Source organism: Saimiri boliviensis, chromosome 9 (genome assembly GCF_048565385.1).
Source record: "Saimiri boliviensis isolate mSaiBol1 chromosome 9, mSaiBol1.pri, whole genome shotgun sequence".
Lineage (NCBI taxonomy): Eukaryota > Metazoa > Chordata > Mammalia > Primates > Cebidae > Saimiri > Saimiri boliviensis.
The window spans coordinates 91,289,247-91,310,865 of record NC_133457.1 but is presented as its reverse complement, the minus strand read 5'-3'; the positions used below and the strand labels follow the sequence as shown (position 1 = coordinate 91,310,865).

The 21,619-nt window shown below is 41.9% G+C and overlaps 1 protein-coding gene across 4 annotated transcripts in view; it reads right to left on the bottom strand.

The window, feature by feature from the left end:
* The window catches only part of SLC23A2 (solute carrier family 23 member 2), a 135,632-nt gene that overhangs the window by 102,786 nt on the left and 11,227 nt on the right, over positions 1 to 21,619 (bottom strand). For 2 of the 4 annotated variants that reach the window (XM_074406280.1, XM_074406283.1), the window contains exon 2: positions 9,392 to 9,518. The exons of 1 other annotated variant lie outside the window; for it this stretch is intronic. The gene's annotated coding sequence lies outside the window, so the exon portion shown is untranslated. The remainder of the gene's footprint in view (positions 1 to 9,391; positions 9,519 to 21,619) is intronic. One more of the 4 variants, XM_039479545.2, reaches the window with a different exon arrangement.

Sequence of the window (21,619 nt, the reverse complement as noted above, 5' to 3'; positions counted from 1 at the left end):
TACAAATACAAAATTAGCCAGGAGTGGTGGCAAACACCTGTAATCCTCGCTACTCGAGAGGCTGAGGCAAGAGAATCGCTTAGAACCCTGGAGGCAGAGGTTGCAAATGAGCCGAGATCGCACCACTGCACTCCAGCCTGGGTGACACAGCAAGACTCTGTCTCAAAACAAAACAAAACGAAAGTTGCTAGATGATGGCAAAGAGGAAAAAGGGGGTGTAAGTGTCTCACTGACTGGTATGGACTTCGAAACTAACAATAGTATTTAAATTAAGGCTAGAGGACACAGCCTGCAATTCCCTCTACCTGGAAATACCACAACACTTGGAGAATGTAAATATCAATTCCTCAGCCCTCAAAATCCACACCCCTCAAAATCCAAACTACTCATTGCACTCTTTGCTGTTCTCCCAAAGCAAGGAGCACAATTCATGCCAAATGTCCTTCGTTATCCAAAGTTATACTTTTCTCGAGTTCATGAAGCCAGGGATCCACATTTTCCGGGTCTATCCAGTTTCTAAACTGTCGTCAGCAAAAAATAAAAGAGTTCAGAGTGTGAAGGGTATAAACCTAAAAATGTATCCAGCAAACCACCAGATCAGGAAAACAGGTGCTCTGGCAGGCTGGCTTCAGGATCCTTTAGCCACAGCCACAAGCACTTAAAAGGAGTCTGCATGGCTATAAGAATTCTTAACACTGTTGTAACTCCTTTAATATTATTTTCTGTGTTGTCAATAGGAATATGACCATATGTAAGCTTTCTTATTAAAAAAAAAAAATGTAAAAAATCTGGCCAGGGACAGTGGCTCATGCCTGTAATCCCAACACTTTGGGAGGCCAAGGTAGGTGGATCACTTGAGGCCAGGAGTTCAAGACCAGCCTGGCCAACATGATGAAACCCTGTCTCTACTAAAAATACAAAAATGAACCAGGCATGATGGCACATGCCAATAGACCCAGCTACTCCTGAGGCTGAAGCATGAAAATCACTTGAACCAGGGAGATGGAGGTTTTAGTGAGCCAAGATTGTGCCACTGCACTCTAGCCTGGGCAACATAGTGAGACTCTGTCTCAAGAAAAGCAAAAAAATCCAAAAAGCAGAAATAAAATAAAATGCACCATTTATAATGTATGCAACAAATTGTAAATTTACTACATAATTTTTAACATCCCTTTAGCAGGCAAGCACTTTGGATAGACTGCTAGTTGGAGTAATAATTACCATACCTTTTTTTTTTTTTTTTTTTTTTTGAGACAGGGTCTCATTCTGTCGCCCAAGCTGAAGTACAGTAGCACAATCATGACTCACTACACCTTTGGCCTCCCTGGGCTCAGGCAATCCTCCCACCTCAGCTTCCCGAGTAGCTGGGATTACAGGCATGTGCTAATTTTTCTATTTTTTTGTAGAGACAGGGTCTCACCATGTTGCCCAGGCTCATCTTGGAACTCCTAGGCTTAAAAAATCTGCCCATATCAGCCTCCCTTCAAAAGTGCTGGGATTACAGGCGTGAGCTACTGCACCCAGCCATAACATTTTTAGATGGTAATTTAACATCACCAATCAAAGGCTCTAAAAATACACATAGCCTTTGACCTAATAATTTTACTCTTAAGGAATTTATCCTAGCAAAATAATTAAAACAGGCTTAAATTTTTCATTTCGTGAGTGTTCATTAAAGTAATGCTTAGAGCAATTCAAAACCAGAGGGGGGAAATATTATCAATGCCTAAAAATAGAGGACTGGTTGGTACAACTGTGGGTACATTCTTATAAAAGCATATTGCAGAGATTAAAACATGGGTGACTGACGTGGCAACGTGTGGAGTGCATTATTGAGCTGAGAAAAAGGCCGGCTTAAAAAACACACTTGATAATCCCATTTCAGTGTATGCACACATGCAGAAAATGAAGGGACACCAAAGCATTAGCCAGGTGTGGTAGCACACTCCTGCAGTCCCAGCTACTCAGGATGCTAAGGCAGGAGGATCGCCTGAACCCAGGAGGTGGAGGTTGCAGTGAGCCGAGATGGCACCACTGCACTTCATCCTGGGCAACAAGAGTGAGACTCTGTCTCAAAGAAAAAAAAAGAAAAAAAGGAAGGAAAAGGAGAAGAAAAGAAAGGAAAAAAAGGAAGGAAGAGCAGAAGAAAAGAAAGGAAAATGTAGGGGAATAGCAAAATGATAAATTATCTCCAGATTAAAGGATTCTATTTTTCCCCTTATTTTTCTACAGAGTACCTATGTCACTTTCATAATTCCTATGTCACTTTCATAATTCTTAAGAGCTTGAGCCATTATCTTAGGACAACACAAATATACAGGTAAGACAAACTAGAAGAGAAATTCTGGCAGTCAATACCAGTGCTGAGGAAAGACGCCCTGTACAGTCAGTGTGCTCCCAGAGAGAGTGCTCGGAGGGCTAGTATTTCCTGGTAACTAGGAGCCTAAATTTCTCATTCCTAAGGGCTTGCTGATGACATCTGAGTAACTTAGAAAACCAAAGGTGTGGTCACAAGGTAAGCGGTCTTCATATTTGGTAAATATACTGTGTTCAGGGATTCCCGATCTTCCTTAAATCCTTTATATTCTTGGATCTCAACCCTTCCAAGGGCTATTTTTATCTAACATTAGTTACTATACTTCTTCACATTTCCTAGATCTTCAATTCCTTATGTAATGAGAAATGAGACTCATTCATTGCAACCAAACTTTAATTTATCCAAAATTATAAGCTGGTCAGGCCCAGTGGCTCACATTAGTAATCCCAGCACTTTGGGAGGCCAAGGCAGGTATATCGCTTGAGCCCAAAAGTTCAAGACCAGCCTAGGTAACACAGCAAAATCCCATCTCTACAAAAAGTACAAAAAATTAGCCAAGTATGGTGGTGCGTGCCTGTAGTCCCAGCTACCAGGGAAGCTGAAAAGGAAGCATCACCCTAAGCCAGGTGTAGTGGCTCATACCTGTAATCCCAGCACTTTCAGAGGCCGATGGGGGAGGATCACTTGAGGTCAGGAGTTGGAGAGCAGCCTGGCCAACATGGAGAAACACAATCTCTAGTAAAAATACAAAAATTAACTGAGTGTGGTGGCATGTGCCTGTAATTCCAGCTACTCAGGAGGCCAAGGCAGGAGAATTGCTTGAACCCGGGAGGTGGATGCTACAGTGAGCCAAGATCATGCCACTGAACTCCAGCCTGGATGACTGAGACTGCATCTCAAAAGGAAGATCACCTGGGCTCAGGAGGTCAAGGCTGCAGTGAGCTATAATCATACCATCATACTCCAGCCTGGACAAGAGAGGGAAACCCTGTCTCAAAGAAAATAAGAAATAAAATTATAAGCTATAGAACATATTTGTGATTCTTGGGTAAAAAAGGAAAACATACACATAGACTGTGGTGGGGGGTAGAGGGAGTATCAATTTACTTTGTTGAACTGGTTCAGATGCATTTTCCAGACAACAAAAAATCTAAATTTGACAGGAAATCATGAGGAAGGAAGGGGAAACTGTAGGGGCATCATTCAAATGTGAGAATTTATTACTATATAGTCCCTGAAAAGGAAGGGACTTACTTTATCAAACACTGAAAAATCCAAGAGCTTGGAAGTTGAAAACATATTGTTCAATGCTAAATAAAGCAATGTGGGGTCTAAACTGTGCTATCCAATGTGGGAACCACCAGCTCCAGGTGGCTGCTAAGCACCTTAAATGTGTTGGAGAAACCCCATCTCTACTAAAAATACAAAATTAGCTGGACACAATGGTGTGTGCCTGTAATCCCAGCTACTCAGGATGCTGAGGCAGAGAATCGCTTGAACCTGGGAGGTGGAGGTTACGGTGAGCCAAGATTGCGCCATTGCACTCTAGCTTGGGCAACAAGGGCAAAACTCCATCTCAAAAAAAAAAAAAAGTTTGTCCAACTGATAGGTGCTATGATGTAACATATACAACAGACTTCAAAGGGTTGCTGTGAAAAAAAAAAGAATGTAAATGTCTTACTAATAATTTGTATATTGATCGTATTAAAATACTATTTTTAATATATCAGCTTATAAAATATATTACTAAAATTAATTGTTCTTATTTTCCTTTAATGTAGCTATCTGAAAATTACATAGGTGACTTCCATTATAATGGTATTAGGTACTGCTAAAGAATGTGGGTACCAGGGAAAGAGAAAATGCTATTTCAGAGCACACAACCAGGGTAATCATGGTAAGACCACATCTTACGACTTCTGATACTTTGATTTTACAGACACACACAGACACACACACACACACACACACACACACACACACACACATACACACAAAGAGGTATGGCCATCTTTATCCAAACATCAAAGCCAGCCCCATCATTAATATCCTACACAGTCAGCTGGGCAGATTACATGATGGGGAGCAGGTGCCATAACCTAATTTTCCACACACAGAACTGAGAGAGGGAAGGAGGCAGATGTAAAAGAGACCAAAGCAGAAATCCAGAAGCAGAAATCTTGTGCTAACAAGAAGCGTAGGCTGAAAGGTCAGAAGGGCTGGAGGCAGGGGCTCTTTGCGGGAAGCCAGAACCAGCACAAGAAATCTAAATAAAACACAGGGCCCATCCAAAGGTAAACATCACTCAAATCCTGAAAGGGTTTATCACTATTGATCTGCAGGTTCCAGTTTACGGCAAACATAAAACAAAATAATATGTGTATTTTAAAGAGGATTATCATTAGACATCACGGGCTACATTTATTGATGAGGTTTTTTTTTTTTATACCATACAGAAAAATCAGCAAACAACTTAGACAATTTATAAACAGCTGGTCTTAATCCAACACTAAGATGTTGATTTTTCAAAATAACCAGTTGAAAAGGCCAGACTTGTTCTAATTTGCTTGGAATCTCTTTCATAGTAACTGTTACACAACTGTTCCATCTTCCTTCCTTACCTTCTTATGTAAGCTCTGTAATCACCATCAGTGTTTACATAGATTTGAGAAACCACCAAATTTCTCCAGTAAATATTTAATTCTCTTGTTGCTGCTGATCAAACCATAAGCAACACAACATTTTTATACTACATGTTTGGTAATGAGAAACTGAGACACTGACGTCAACAGCAGAGAGTCTACAAACCAAAAATACCAGGATTTCCCAATACAAAGCTTCTTAGAAATTAGGCCCCAATAAAATAGAAAATTGTCTTCACTGCTCAAAGTTTTTGATCCAGTTTCTATCTGGAGCAGCATCTGTGCTGGTTCTAGCACATGCTAAAATACCCTTCAACCAGAACCAGACACCCAGTCTGCAGGCACAGGCACCAAGCAGAGTGGGCGTTCTCAACTATGAAAGCCAGGCACTAAACCATCACCTGTATGTTATTAATGACAAAAATGAAAGGTGTCAGCAAGCCTCCTCTTTACTCAGTAAGAGCGTGATATTTTAGGATTTGTACTCATCATTCCAATTCAAGGCAAATTGGAATGAAACCAACCATCCAACTATATTCCTGACTGCCTTCAGTGGGCTGGAACATGAAGATGGAGATGCACTAGGCTGAGGCTCTTTGCCATCTGATTGTACAGGCCAGACACCAAGCAAATCAGAGAAAACACATACAACCATCGAGCTGGGCAGGAGAGCTCAGGGACACTTGAACTCCAGGCTTGAGGTTGTCAGAAGTGACTTTTAGGAAGTGAGATTAGGGTCAGCCTTCAAGATGGCGGGAATCCCGAGAGGGATGCCACCAAGGAGGTCCAGAGGTAGGTGGCATGTGATGCATCTTTTGGGCACAGAACACAAGAGCCTAACCCCAGCACCTGGAGGTCGGAGGGCAGGGAAGCAAAGGAAGAAAACCTCTTGTGGAGTCAAAGTTGCTTTGAAAGACAAGTATCAACACAGAATGGCTTCATGGAACATGAGTTTCTGGGCAGGCAGACAGCAGTCGTCCACAACAGGATAATCTCAAAATGGGGATCAAGAAGCTATTGAGTTAATCCAAGGAGAAGGACCTTGGCGACTGGGACGGTGAAAGTGCCAATGAAAAAAATGAATGAACTGAAGGAGTGATTTCAAAGAAAGACCTGGTGTTAAGGGTGACCTCTAAGAAAAGAGCCAGGTGTCCCCTTCAGAAATAAGTAAATGGGCTTGACAAGGTAAATCATGAAAAAGGTCAGGATGTGGGATTTTGTTATTTGTTTTGTTCTGTTTTTTTGAGAGGGAGTCTGGCTCTGTCACCCAGGCTGGAGTACAGTGGCACAGTCTTGGCTCATGGCAACCTCTGCCTCCCAGGTTCAAGCAATTCTCCTGCCTCAGCCTCCAGAGTAGCTGGGAATACAAACTGGGAACACAGGCATGTGCCACCATGCCCACCTAATTTTTGTATTTTCTGTAGAGATGGGGTTTCACCATGTTGGCTAGGCTGATATTGAACTCCTGACCTCAAGCATATCTACCCTCCTCAGCCTCCCAAAGTGCTGGGATTAGAGGCATGAGCCACTGCGCCTGGCCAGGATGTGTCGAATTTGAGTTGGTGATATGTACATTCCAATTAGGACCCACAAGAGACCACCAGATAAATTTGAGAGAGTTCTGCGAAATGACGGAGAAAGAGATTTGTAAATTGAAATATAAAGATGACAAGAAAAACTGGGAGTTTGAAAACCATTTATTTTGAAGGTATCCCCTACAGAACCCTCTTCCTCTCACTTCTATCATTAATAAATGCTACTTTTATGACTAGACTTCCAGGGATCATTTCTATCTCTAGTTCAATACTAGAGAAGTTTCTCTGACTGTGTAGAGCAAAAAATTTTAATATTACTTTTAAGAATGGGCCAGGAGCAGTGGTTCAAGCCTATAACCCCAGCACTTGGAGCCTGACATGGGAGGATCTTGAGTCCAGGACCTTCAAAGTTACGGTGGATTATTGCTCCATTGCATTCCAGCATGGGAGACAGAGCAAGATGCTGACTCTGGGAGGGAAAAAAATGATGATGGCTTAGGGAAAAACAGAAATAGTGGAAAGAGATACACAAAAAAACTTCACAGTGGTGTTATTAGGTGGTAGGAACAAGAATTCTTTTTTTTTTTTTCTTGAGATAGGGTCTCACTGTTACCCAGGCTGGATTGCAGTGGTGTGATCTCAGCTCACTGCAACCTCTGCCTCCTGGGTTCAAGCAATTCTTGAGCCTCAGCCTCTCAAGTAGCTGAGATTACAGGTGTGCACCTCCCACGCCCAGCTAATTTTTTTTTTTTTTTTAGTAGAGACTGGGTTTTGCCATGTTGGCCAGGTTGGCCTTAAACTCCTGACCTCAGGTGAGATCTGCCTGCCTTGGCCTTCCAAAGTGCTGGGATTACAGACATGAGCCACTGCACCTGGCCTTCTTTCTAATTCACAATTTCCCAAGTGTTTTATTTTGTTTTTAGTAGTAAGTAGAGACTTCTTTATTACAAGTTTTTTTTTTTTTTTTGAGACTGAGTTTCGCTCTTGCTGCTTAGGCTGCAGTGCAATGGCACAATCTCGGCTCCTTGCAACCTCCATCTCTCGAGTTCAAGTGATTCTTCTACTTTAGCTTCCTGAGTAGCTGGGATTACAGGCATGAACCACCACGCCTGGCTAATGTTGTATTTTTAGTAGGGCTGGGATTTCTCCATGTTGGTCAGGCTGGTCTCGAACTCCCAAGCTCAGGTGATCTGCCTGCCTCAGTGCTGGGATTACAGGCATGAGCCACCGCGCCTGGCCTTTATTAGAAGTTTAATTTTTTTTTTTTTTTTAAAGGAGTGATTCCCCTCTAGATATTTGTAAAAGCTCTTTTTTTTTTAAGACAGAATTTCACTCTTATTGTCCAGGCTGGAGTACAATGCCACAATTTTGTTTCACTGCAACCTCCACCTCCCAGATTCAAGTGATTCTACTGCCTCAGCCAGGCGCACACCACCATGCCCAGCTAATGTTTTGTATTTTTAGTAGAGATGGGGTTACACCATGTTAGTCAGGCTGGTCTCAAACTCCTGACTTCAGGTGATCCACCTGCCTCCGCCTTCCAAATTGCTGGGATTACAGACATGAGCCACCATGCCCAGCCTTATAGAAGCTCTTATAAGTATACACAGAAAGTAAATTTTACTGCACATAAAATTTTTTAAAACAACACTGATGTAACATTTTACACCTACCACACTGAACAAATTTAGTTTTAACGAGTCAATGTATCTCACAGCATCTTTTTTTTTTTTTTTTTTTTTCTTGAGGCAGGGTCTTGCTCTGCCATCCAGACTAGAGTGCACTGGCACCATCAGAGCTCACTAAATCCTTGAACTCCTCAGCACAAGCGATCCTCCTGTTTCAGTCTCCAAAGTAGCTGGGACAATAGGCATGCACCACCACACCCAGAAGCAGAGGATTTGAGAGAATGTGTCAGTAGATATGTAATTCTTGCAGCTTTTCTGCAGGATAATTTACCAATATAGATCAAATTTTAAAAAGGTTTTCCGCAGGATAATTTACCAATATATAACAAATTTTTAAAAGGCCATGCACTGTGCTTAACACTGTTACTACTAAGACGTTTTCCCCAAGAAGAAATTTGATTGTGGCATAGTTTATAACAGTAAAAAATTTAAAATAATCAAAATATTTATCAAGCTTTGTGATAAGGGAAACAGTAGGAGCAAATAAAGAACGCTCCTTAGTAATGTATATGTGGTGAGTCTCATTAATTAAACTGCAGAGAATGCTTGGAAAGGGGTAAGGAAACAATTCTTAAATCTGTTTATACCCCAGGGTCCTCACGTATAACCTTCATGGAGGGCCCCAAGAGCAGGAGATACTCAAAAAATGTTTGCTGATAATAAAGTCAAAAGCATGGAAAAAAACTGAAAATATTTACCTCCTACTTTGTAATTAATATAAGTAGCAAGACTATTTTTCTAATCTACTTACATGGAATTTGGCCTAAAGAAGTCCATTACCTTATCATTAGCATTAACCTTACCAATTCATTCTTCCAAAGGTTGTGCATTTAGACCATTCTAGACATGTAAAAAATGTACAAAGGGTTATGGTCAAGTACAAAAGGATTCTAATGCTACAGAGCTGCCCGCCCAATTCTACCATGAAATACCACTGACCAGGTGTTAGAAATCAGCCTGGATAACACCGTGAGACCCCCAACTCTACAAAAAAATTTTAACAGTTAGCCAGGCACTGTAGCTCATGTCTGTAGTCCCAGGCATATGGGAAGCTGAGGTAGAAGCATCAAGTAAGCCCAGCAGGCCAAGCCTGCCATGAGCTGTGATCGTGCCACTGCACTCCAGCCTGGGTGACAGAGCGAGACCCTATTTCAAAAAAAGTAAGAAAAGAAAAAGGAAACACAACTGGAGACTGTGATTTACACGCACCTAAGTGACGTTGCGTAGACCTGTCCATATGCTTTCCATTAAAAGTCGGTGAGCTACATTTGCTTATGCACCAAGGTCCAAGCTCAAAGCCGCATGAGAAGTCCCAGTTAGTGCAGTCAAGACCTAGCTGGAGAAAAGCAAATGGTAAATTAAAAGTAATAACAAACCTAGCAGGAGGCACTCTGCATGAATGGAGTCTATTTTTCAATCAGCCATGCCCAATCCTATTATTTATTACTTTTTTTTTTTTTTTTTTTGAGATGAAGACTTACTTTGTCACCCAGGCTAGACTGCAGGGGTGAGATCTCGGCTCATGGCAACCTCCACCTTCCAGGTTCAAGCGATTCTCCTGCCTTAGCCTCCTGAGTAGCTAGGATTACAGGGGCCTACAACTACGCCTGGCTAATTTTTTGTATTTTTAGTAGAGATATGGTTTTACCATGTCGGCCAGGCTGGTCTTGAACTCTTTTTTTTTTTTTTGAGACGGAGTTTCGCTCTTGTTACCCAGGCTGGAGTGCAATGGCGCAATCTCGGCTCACCGCAACCTCTGCCTCCTGGGTTCAGGCAATTCTCCTGCCTCAGCCTCCTGAGTAGCTGGGATTACAGGCACGTGCCACCATGCCCAGCTAATTTTTTGTATTTTTAGTAGAGACGGGGTTTCACCATGTTGACCAGGATGGTCTCGATCTCTTGACCTGGTGATCCACCCGCCTCGGCCTCCCAAAGTGCTGGGATTACAGGCTTGAGCCACCGTGCCCGGTTGGTCTTGAACTCTTGACCTCAGGTGATCAACCCGCCTCAGTCTCCCAAAGTACTGTGATTACAGGCGTGAATCACTGTGGCCAGGCTTTAGCTACGTTTATTAGAAATCTTCAATGTCAGAAGGGAGGCACAAAGGTGACATCCATCAATGTTTAGTCAAGGGGAATAATAAAAAGAACATGAAAAAAGAAAACAAGAGAGACACTTTAAAAGAATGGCTTACTTTCAGTTAAATTATAATAACATACACTTCCTTCAAAAATACAAGTTGCACAATATGTGTGGTTATGATTTTACTTTTATTTAAAGGATAATTACATAGTATGCATTTGTGTACACAGAACAGGGCTGGCAAGGAAACAGATCAAACTGCTTTGAAGAGGTGCGGGGGGCATAAGAAGAGATTGTGTGACTTTCCCAATTTACTAAATACAAGTCTGACAAGGTAGAATTATTTTTCAACATATGTATGTTTCTTATGTAAGTCCTTTGAAAAAAACTATTAATTAAAAATGGCTCCATAGGGGCGAAGTGCAAATTAACAGAATGTCATTTTTAGCTATACATTGTTGGAAAATTCTGAATGGGGAAGTGAAAAGTACTAAGACTCCTTAAAGACATGTTTTCGGAGAGTATTTTTCTAAGCTGAGTGGCAAGATGACTGGAAGGACTTGACTCACTACTGCACAGAACAAGTATTGAGAACAAACCACAGAACTGAGTCAGAAGTTCTAATACTGGGAACATGTAAATACATTTTTGAGAAAGGAATATCTGAGGAAGGAGTTAAGCAGAAGGAATCACGATACAAACAAAAACAAGACTGAGCTATCAGTGAGCATCCTTGAACTTCTGGCACAGCACCCGGCTGAATGCCCCTCCCATCCGCAGGTTCCACCACACTCTGGAAACATGAAAATTGCCCTTTGCACACCAGGTTACAGGGCTGAGATCAAAGCCCAGGCACTGCAGCAGGTCAGAGGAATCATCACTTGGGACACATTGACGGCCACCTAACTTTCCCCCTCCAAGGCCTGCCGAACTCTCAAGAGTCTGTTCACAGAGCTTCTGTTGCTTCTTAATTAGGATATGCAAAAGTACATACTACATGCTATGGTTTCCAAACACTGACTTCATACAGGAAACATTCAACAAAAAATTGGGGAGGAAATCATACAGAATTGCCATCTGTGTATTTTACTATGTTAGTTAACATCTACCACTGACTCACCATCATTTCCTTAAGAAGGAATGTTAACTCTTCAAAAGCAGGAAGGAGAGAGTAACAGGGCCAGTATCATACACAGGCCAGAAGCTTTGAGCAGCCAAATCATTATATCAATTCAGCAGATGCCAAAAAGGCTGACAAAACACTTCCTCCTGATTTAAAAAGCAAACACCAAACATCTTCAATGAAAATTAAAACATACTTCCCGAATATGACAAATATCTTCTGAAAACAAGGGCAAACTAAAAACACTACATATTCCTCATGCTTTTGTATTTTGTTTTTTAAGTTTATTTTTAACTCCTTACACTATCATTCCCCATGTTTGTATATTTTTCAAAGACTTCCAAAAGAAACACATGTCTGAACTTGAAAATCTCGATGAAATGGGCAATTTTGGGGGGAAAACTATTTTTTCAGTTTTTTGTTTATTTTTGAGACAGAGTCCCGTTATGTCACCCAGGCTGGAGTGCAGTGGCTCGATCTTAGCTCACTGCAACCTCTGCCTCCCAGCTCAAGCAATTCTCCTGCCTCAGCCTCGAGAGTAGCTGCGATTACAGGCACATGCCACCACACCTGGCTAATTTTTATATTTTTAGTAGAGATCAGTCTCAAACTCCTGACCTCAAGTGATCCACCGCCTCAGTTTCCCAAAGTGCTGGGATTACAGGTGTGAGCCACCATGTCTGGCCAAAAACTATTTTTTGGAAACCTGAACAAGTCACAATAAATGGAGAAAATTACAAAAGCAAATTACTCTTCTCCAAAAGGTGCTGGGCCCAGACAAATTCTTAGTTACTTCCTGGTAAGAAATGGCACTGAAAGAGCTTCCCAATTCCTTCTGGGAAAGCAGACAAACTGACAAAGCACAAGGGAATAAAACTATGTATTTCTTCGTTGGTGCAGAGTAAGAAATAAAGAAAAAGAAAGAATACTATGTTAACCACACTTGCCATTCGTAGATTCTTTTTCTTATTTTTTTTATTTTTTGAGATGGAGTTTCACTGTGTTGCTCAGGCAGGAGTGCTGTGGCACCACCTCAGCTCACTGCAAACTCTGCCTCCCAGGTTCTAGCAAGTCTCCTGTCTCAGCCTCCCTAGCAGCTGAGATTATGTGCATGCACCACCATGCCTGGCTAATTTTTGTATTTTCAGTAGAGATGGAATTTCGCCATGTTGGCCAGGCTGGTCCCGAACTCCTGACGTCAAGTGATCCACCCTCTTTGGCCTCCCGAAGTGCTGGGATCATAGGCCTGAGCCACGGCGCCCAGCCTGTTTTAATTTTTACAAATTTGACATGTAAAGAATGACACCTGGCTTTGATCTTGATTTCTTTGATCCATGTGTCTACAGTTGTTTTATGAACTGTAACTATCTTTTACCCATTTTTTTCAGTAGATGTTTGGGTTTTTCTGATTCATTTGCAAGTTTCTATCTTTTTCCTACTTTCGTTTTTTCCTTTCTGCAAGAATTTCTTAGAGGTTAAGGATATTAACCCTTTGTCTATTGCGAACATTTTCCCCAGAAAAAGCAAATGACTGCTTTTTCCATTTTGTTTATACCACTTGAAATAGAGGACATTTTTTAAGTCTCTCTGAAGTGATACCTAACATCTTTTTGCAATTTCTTCTATTACCTTTGTGCTAGAAAGTCTCCCCCATCCCAAAATAAGAGAAATATCCACCATAATTTTCGGTTAAATGTTTTTGGTCAAAACCATTTGAAAATGTTCAATATCCACCTCCTTTAAAAAAATGCATATCCAACAAAATCACTGTTCTAGAAAAATAACTAGATGAATATAATTGTATATGCTCAGTTGTAGGACAAGCAGAGTCCACTACATAAGGGCTGCATGAATAAATTATGATGGTAAAACACTATAGGGCCATTCTGTAGTACACCATTGACATAGGGAAAATAGTTAAGATCTATTACAAAGTAGGGTGAAAAAGGCAGAACATCTCTCTCTCTCTCTCTCTCTTTTTTTTTTTTTAGACGGAGTTTCGCTCTTGTTACCCAGGCTGGAGTGCAATGGCGCGATCTTGGCTCACCGCAACCTCCGCCTCCTGGGTTCAGGCAATTCTCCTGCCTCAGCCTCCTGAGTAGCTGGGATTACAGGCACACACCACCATGCCCAGCTAATTTTTAGTATTTTTAGTGGAGACGGGGTTTCACCATGTTGACCAGGATGGTCTCAATCTCTTGACCTCGTGATCCACCCGCCTCGGCCTCCCAAAGTGCTGGGATTACAGGCGTGAGCCACCACACCCTGCTAGAACATCTCTCTCTTTATGAACACAACTTGTTCAGCAAGACAGGCATTCTGGGACACTCACTTCAACATTAACTGGATCCTCCCGGGGTTTCAGGCACAGGTGGTGTCCTATTTCTTTTTGCTTTTCCATTTAACCCATTATTAATGAACATGTATTATATTGCTAATTTTTTTTAGTGGAGACAAGATCTCAGGCTAGGTACAGTGGGGCTCACGCCTCCAATTCCAGCACTTTGGGAGGCTGAGGAGGATCACTTGAGGTCAGGAATTCGAGACCAGCCTGGCCAACATGGTGAAACCCTACCACCCTCTACTTTATTAAAACAATACAAAAACTAGCTGGGCATGGTGGCATGCACCTGGTAGTCCAAGCTACTAGGGAGGCTGAGGCAGAAGAATCACTTGAAACGGGAAGGCCGAGGCTACAGTGAGCCAATTTTGCTTGCACCACTGCACTCCAGCCTGGGCAACACAGCGAGACTCCGTCTCAAACAAACAAACAAAAAAGAGAGACGAAATCTCATTATGCTGCCCAGGCTGGTCTTGGATTCCTGAGCTCAAGTGATTCTCCTGCCTTGGCCTCCCTAAATGCTAGGATTACACAGGTGTGAGCTACCACATCTGGCCTATTTGTGATTTTTTTTAAATCTCAAAATTAATAAATATATATGCAAGACAAGTCACTAAAAATAGTTTTGCTCAATGCCTAAGTTGTACTTATCATCAAAAAATTTAAGATACTGGCAGTGGCACACGGTGTATAATCTCAGCACTTTAGAAGTCTGGGGCAAGAGGATTGCTTGAGCCCTGAGGTTCAAGACCAGCCTGGACATGTAAAGAGTCTCTATAAAAACAAACAAAATTTAAAGACACCTTTCCTTATTTACTCCTATATTATAAATGGGATAATAAAACTTCTGGTTCAAGAAAAATAGGGGCTTTGTCCATCATCCTAATTACATGAAGATCTAAGGAGTAATGCCCCAATTTACATTCCTGGCCAAAGGACAAACTTAAAAAAAACACTCCCATGGCAACTATCAGTGCTAGTAAGTCAAGCTCAGCTAACACAAATGGCTCTATTTTTCCCTTCAAAAACTGTGCCTTTGCGTGTGAACAAGTACTGCCGACCTTCAACTAAGCTGAAAAGCCTATCTGACGTCTGTTAGCCCTAAAATTTTCTAAACCTCTCCAAAATGTCTAGGAGTGATCGCGATTAGATAATAACCAGATTAAAGTAACTAGAGGTCAGAATTGTGAACTCAAAACAAGGACGACCTAGAAATGGCTAAGCCTGGCAAGCTGCTTCTCCCCAGCACTCTGCCCAAAGACAGTGCTCAATGAAGTGGGTGGAAAGAATGAACACAAGGGGCTTAGATATCCTGCAACCCGGCCCTCCTTTGGCAACTGAAGGCACAGAGGGGAAACAGAGTCTCTCACACCCAGCTGGAGGCAGCCAGAGAATCAAAACCCATACCAGTCTCATTTCTCCTAGAGACTGTTAAAGGGAAGATGCCAGGATATGCACAGACGGCATGTGTAGCTCCTATCCTAAGCTGTGCTGAGCCAGATGCTGCGAAGCTACACATGTTGAGTTCCCCTCCACAACCTCCAGGAGCCAAGAAGACTGGCAAGCCCCTAAAACGTAGCTAGGACAAGTGTTTCCCAAGAGCTGGAATACAAGTGGATGCCGATTTTTAAATAAGAAGCCTAAAGGGTAAAATTAGAAAGACTTATTTAAGGCTATTATCTAAGTATGATGCAAAAGTCTCAAATTTAATATTACTGGAGCAAAACTAGGAAATTAAAGAAAAAGAGCACCATCAACCCAAAAGACATTATGTGTGCCCAAAGGGTCTAAACACCACAAGCACCCAAACTTAAGGTTCACATTTACTCGGACAATGGAGTCAGCAATCCCAACACATTGGGAAGCCCAGGTAGGAGGATCGTTTGAGGCCAAGAGTTCAAGATCAGCCTGGGCAACACAGAAAGATCCTGTCTCTTGGCTGGGCACAGTGGCTCACACCTGTAATCCCAGCACTTTGGGAGGCCGAGGCGGACAGATTACAGGTCAGATCAAGACCATCCTGGTCAACATGGTGAAACCCTGTCTCTACTAAAAATACTAAAATTAGCTGGGTGTGGTGGTACATGCCTGTAATCCCAGCTACTCAGGAGACTAAGGCAGGAGAATTGCTTGAACCTAGGAGGCAGAGGTTGCAGTAAGCCAAGATCATGCCACTGCACTCCAGCCTGGGGACAGAGCTAGAATCCGGCTAAAAAAAAAAAAAAAAAAAAAAAGACCCTGTCTCTACAAAAAAAATTTTTAAATATATGAAAAATGTATTAAAATATAGACAATAATATTAGAAAATCTTCAATTCCAAATTTTATTTTTCTTTTTAATTTAAAGGTGGCAGTTGGCTGTTCATATTTTAGTAGACAAGCAAATAAGAAATCAACAAAATACTTTAAATAAAATCATGCTCTGACAAATTTTTATTCATCCCTAAGAAAAATGTTTCCTTTGAAACTTTAAAATTTGAAAAATGAGATTTCTAATTTGAAAATTAAGAAAAACAATCTGAAGGCCGGGCGCGGTGGCTCAAGCCTGTAATCCCAGCACTTTGGGAGGCCGAGGCGGGTAGATCACGAGGTCAAGAGATCGAGACCATCCTGGTCAACATGGTGAAACCCCGTCTCTACTAAAAATACAAAAAATTAGCTGGGCATGGTGGCGTGTGCCTGTAATCCCAGCTACTCAGCAGGCTGAGGCAGGAGAATTGCCTGAACCCAGGAGGCGGAGGTTGCGGTGAGCCGAGACCATGCCATTGCACTCCAGCCTGGGCAACAAGAGCGAAACTCCGTCTCAAAAAAAAAAAAAAAAAGAAAAACAATCTGCAAGTAACACTTGGTTCTCTAATATATCATAAAATAAAACTACAAGGCAAATGGGGAAAATATGTATAACGTCTATTAAAGTGCTCATGTCCTGATATAAAAATAACTGTTATAAATCACCAAGAAAAAGAGACAGATACAAGACTAAAAAAACTGGCAAAAAACATGAATAAGCCAAACAAAATACACATGGCCAAAAGAATCGTTAAAAAGTACTCAAACTCACTAGGTATCAAAGAAAAGCAAAATAAACATGATGATTTCATTCTTCACTCAAATTGGCAAAAAAAGAAAAAAAAATTTTTTTTTGAGACGGAGTTCGGCTCTTGTTGCCCAGGCTGGAGTGAGTGATTCTCCGCTCACTGCAACCTCCACCTCCCAGGTTCAAGAGATTCTCCAGCCACAGCCACCCTAGTAGCTAAGATTACAGACACCCGATACCACACCCAGCAAATTTTTTATATTTTTAGTAGAAAGATATGTTTTAATATGGCAGTACCTCCCAGTGTGTGTGTGTTAACCAGAATGCAGAGGTCTCTAGGATGTATGCTACATTTGTGTTAAAGCCTTAAAAATCCAAATGATGCACTTTGTGAGGCCAAGGTAGGCCAATGTGGGCAGATCATGAAGTCAGGAGTTCCAGACCAGTTTGGCCAACATAGTGAAAACCTGTCTCTACTAAAAATACAAAAAATTAGCTGGGTATGGTGGTCTATGCCTTTAAGAGGCAGGAGAATCAAGTGAATCCAGGAGGCAGAGGTTGCAGTGAGCCGAGATCATGCTATTACACTCCAGCCCAGACAACAGTGTAAGACTCAAAAAAAAAAAAAAAAAAAAAAAAAAAAGAAATGCAAATGATATCCCTTCCAACAATTTTGTCTAAATAATCACAAAAATGCACACAGATTTACGTACAATGCTGTTCACCCACTGTATTATGTCCACCACAGCAGAAAATGACTCATAAGCTAAATATCTAATAGAAGGATTTGTCAAATAAAATATGACATATTCAGCACAAATCAGCTGCGAATAGTGTTTTAAAGGACTATTTAATTAGTCACATGTCTAAGACGCACTGCTAAGAAAAAAACTGGCTTAAATAACCTTCATATAATTTCTATTTTGAAACAAACAGTTATGTACATATGCATTTTTTTTGAGACGGAGTCTAGCTCTGCTGTCCAGGCTGGAGTGCAATGGTGCGATCTCGGCTCACTGCAACCTCCACCTGCCAGGTTCAAGGCATTCTCCTGCCTCAGCTTCCTGAGTAGCTGGGTGAGATTACAAGCACCTTCCACCACACAAAACTAATTTTTGTCTTTAGTAGAGATATGGGTTTTCACCATGTTGTCCAAGCTGGTTTCAAACTCCCAACCTCAGGCCTCCCAAAATGCTGGGATTACAGGCGTGAGCCACCGCATCCCACCACATTAATAACCAGATAAAAGAATATTCAATGAGTAAAATATAAGCTAATGTATAAGCATTCCACCACAATCCTAATATTCCTTAATCTAAGACACTAGTCCAGATATTTTTCCAGTAATTCTGACCTTAATTCTGACCAATAGCTTCATATACTTCAACAGTAATTCTAACCAATAGATGTAGTGCTCTCTATATGACAATTCCTAAAATAGCTGTGAATTTCCTACATATTCTTATCAATCAATTTCCTATTGCAAAAGGGCAGACACAAAAATTCCTGAGAAAGGACAGATGATCTCCAAACATTCTGCTCTATCATTGCTCTCTAAATAGACCAGGGACAACCCAATACGCCCATGGGCAAGTCAATAACGTAATCATTTAATTTCTCAGGAGAACTGCGTCACAGATCGTATCACATTAAGAGAAAGTGCACAAACAGACCTCTCTAATACATTTGTCATCAACGTGACACCGAAGGATCTGTAAGTTAGCAATATGTACATATCCATCTCAGACAACTATGAAAAGGCTTTAAAAGCATTATAAATATCTGAATTTTAAGTTTATTTAAAGCAATGGTGCTCAGCTCTGACTGTAGCCTGGAATCACCTGGAAATGCTCAGGCTGAATTCATCAACTGCAGCCAGTCTCATGGATGTGTCCAGGCATCAGTAGTTTTTAAATTTTTCCCAAATGATTGCAATTTGCTGTCAAGGTTAAGGACCACTGACATGAAGCATGTTTTTCAAGCGATAGATAACGAATGGCCCATGAGAGTGAGTACTCAAGTCAGTGCCTGAGGTCAGCAATTTCGTGTTTTTTCTTTTTTTTTTTTTTTTTTGAGACAGAGTTTCGCTCTTGTTACCCAGGCTGGAGTGCAATGGCGCGATCTCGGCTCACCGCAACCTCCGCCTCCTGGGTTCAGGCAATTCTCCTGCCTCAGCCTCCTGAGTAGCTGGGATTACAGGCACGCGCCACCATGCCCAGCTAATTTTTTGTATTTTTTTTTTTTTTAGTAGAGACGGGGTTTCACCATGTTGACCAGGATGGTCTCGATCTCTTGACCTCGTGATCCACCCGCCTCGGCCTCCCAAAGTGCTGGGATTACAAGCATGAGCCACCGCGCCCAGCCAGCAATTTCTTAATTTAAAAAAATGGCATAAACTAGACTGGACTAGAAGAAATTATCATAATGTACTGCTCCTCATGCAGATAAATACTGTCTCAAGAAATTTTTCAGTTAAAAATATGTAATTCTTGGCAATACAACCCAAACTGATCTTCAGATTCAATGCAATCACTCTCAAAATCCCATCTGCCTTTTTGGCAAAAATTGACAAGCCGATCCTGAAATTCTTTCTTTTTTTCTTTTTGAGACGGAGTGTCGCTCTTGTTACCAAGGCTGGAGTGCAATGGCGCAATCTCGGCTCACCACAACCTCCGCCTCCTGGGTTCAGGCAATTCTCCTGCCTCAGCCTCCTGAGTAGCTGGGATTACAGGCACGTGCCACTATGCCCAGCTAATTTTTTGTATTTTTAGTAGAGACGGGGTTTCACCATGTTGACCAGGATGGTCTCGATCTCTCAACCTCGTGATCCACCCGCCTCGGCCTCCCAAAGTGCTGAGATTAGAGGCTTGAGCCACCGCGCCCGGCCAATCCTGAAATTCTTACGGAAATACGCAGGACCCAGAATAGCCAAAACAATCTTGAAAAACAGCAAAATTGGAGGACTCCCACTACCCCATTTCAAAAGTAATATGAAGCTATAGTAATTAAGACAGTGTGATATAAGTACATACAAAGATACTAAGATACGGGTAGCCATATAGATTAACAGAATACAATTGAGAATCCAGAAATAAACCTTAACATGTGATTTTCTAAACAGGGTATCAGGACAATGGAATAGGGGGTGGAGTCATCCTTTAAACAAATGGTGCTGAGACAGCTGAAAGTTCATATGTAAAATAATGAAGGTGGACCCCTACCTCAAACATTAAAAAATTCACTTAAAATGGATCACAAACCCAACGTTAAGAGCTAAAACTACAAAATCCTTAGAAGAAAACCGACGGGGTAAATCTTTATGACCTTGAGTTAGGCAATGGTTTCTAAGATATGACACCAAAAGCACAAGCAACAAAAGAAAAACAGATACATGAAGACTTTATCCAAATTTTAAACTTTTTTACCACAAAAGACACACCAAGAAAATGAAAAAGAATCTTACAGAATGGGAAAAAATATTTGCAAATTACATACCAGATAAAGGACTCGTGCAGAACATATTAAGAACTCTTGGCTGGGTATGGTGGCTCATGCCTGTAATCCCTGCATTTTGGGAGGCCAAGGGGGGAAAATCACGAGGTCAGGCGTTCGAGACCAGCCTGGCCAACTGGTAAAACCCCATCTACTAAAAATACAGAAAAGTAGCTGGGCGTGGTGGTGAGCACCTGTAATCCCAGCTACTCAGAAGGCTGAGGCAGAATAATCGCTTGAACCCAAAAGGCAAAGGTTGCAGTGTGTTCAAGACCAGCCTGGCCAACATGGCAAAACCCTGACTCTACTAAAAATACAAAAAAATTGCCCAGGCATGATGGTGGGCACCTGTAATATCAGCTACTCAGGAGGTGGAGGTTGCAATGAGCCAAGACTGCACCACTACACTCCTGCCTGGTGATAAAGCGAGATTCTGTCTCAAAAAAAAAAAAAAAAAAAGGAAATTTCAGAGTACACAGCATAAAAGGTTATCTGGCTGGATCCAGTGGCTCATGTCTGTAATCCCAGCAGAAGCAGCAGGGGCAGGAAGATGGCTTGAGCCCAGGAATTCAAGACTAGCCTGGGCAACACAGCAAGATCCCTTTAGCCACAAAAAGAAAAAACAAAGGTTATGTGGTATGGTATGAAACTTTTTTTTTTGCGGGGATGAGACAGAGTCTTGCTCTGTTGCCCAGACTGGAGTGCAGTGGCACAATCTCACCTCGCTACAACCTCCATCTCTCAGGTTCATGTCTCAGCATCTGGAGTAGCTGGGATTACAGGCGCAGACCACCATCCATGCCTGGCTAATTTTTTGTATTTTTAGTAGAGATGGGATTCCGCCATGTTGCCCAGGTTGGTCTCAAACTCCTGAGCTCAGGCAATTCACCCACCTCAGCCTCCCAAAGTGCTAGGATTACAGGCGTGAGCCACTGCGCCCAGCCATTAAACTTTTTTTTATTTTGAGACGACTGTTGCCCAGTCTGGAGTGCCCCTCTGTTGCCCAGTCTGGAGTGCAGTGGTGCAATCTTGGCTCACTGCAACCTCTGCCTCCCGGGTTCAAGCTATTCTCCTGCCTCAGCCCCCTGAGTAGCTGGGATTACAGGTGTCCACTCCACGCCCAACTAATTTTGGGGTTTTTAGTAGAGATGGGGTTGCACCATGTTGGCCAACCTGGTCTCGAACTCCTGGCCTCAAGTGATCAACCCACCTTGGCCTCACAAACTTCTGGGATTACATGCATGAGCCACTGTGCCTGGCCTTGAAACTTTTGTCTGAGATACACACACACACACACACACACACACACACACACACACAGATTGAGAGAGAGAGAGAGAGAGAGAGAGAGAGAGAGAGAGAG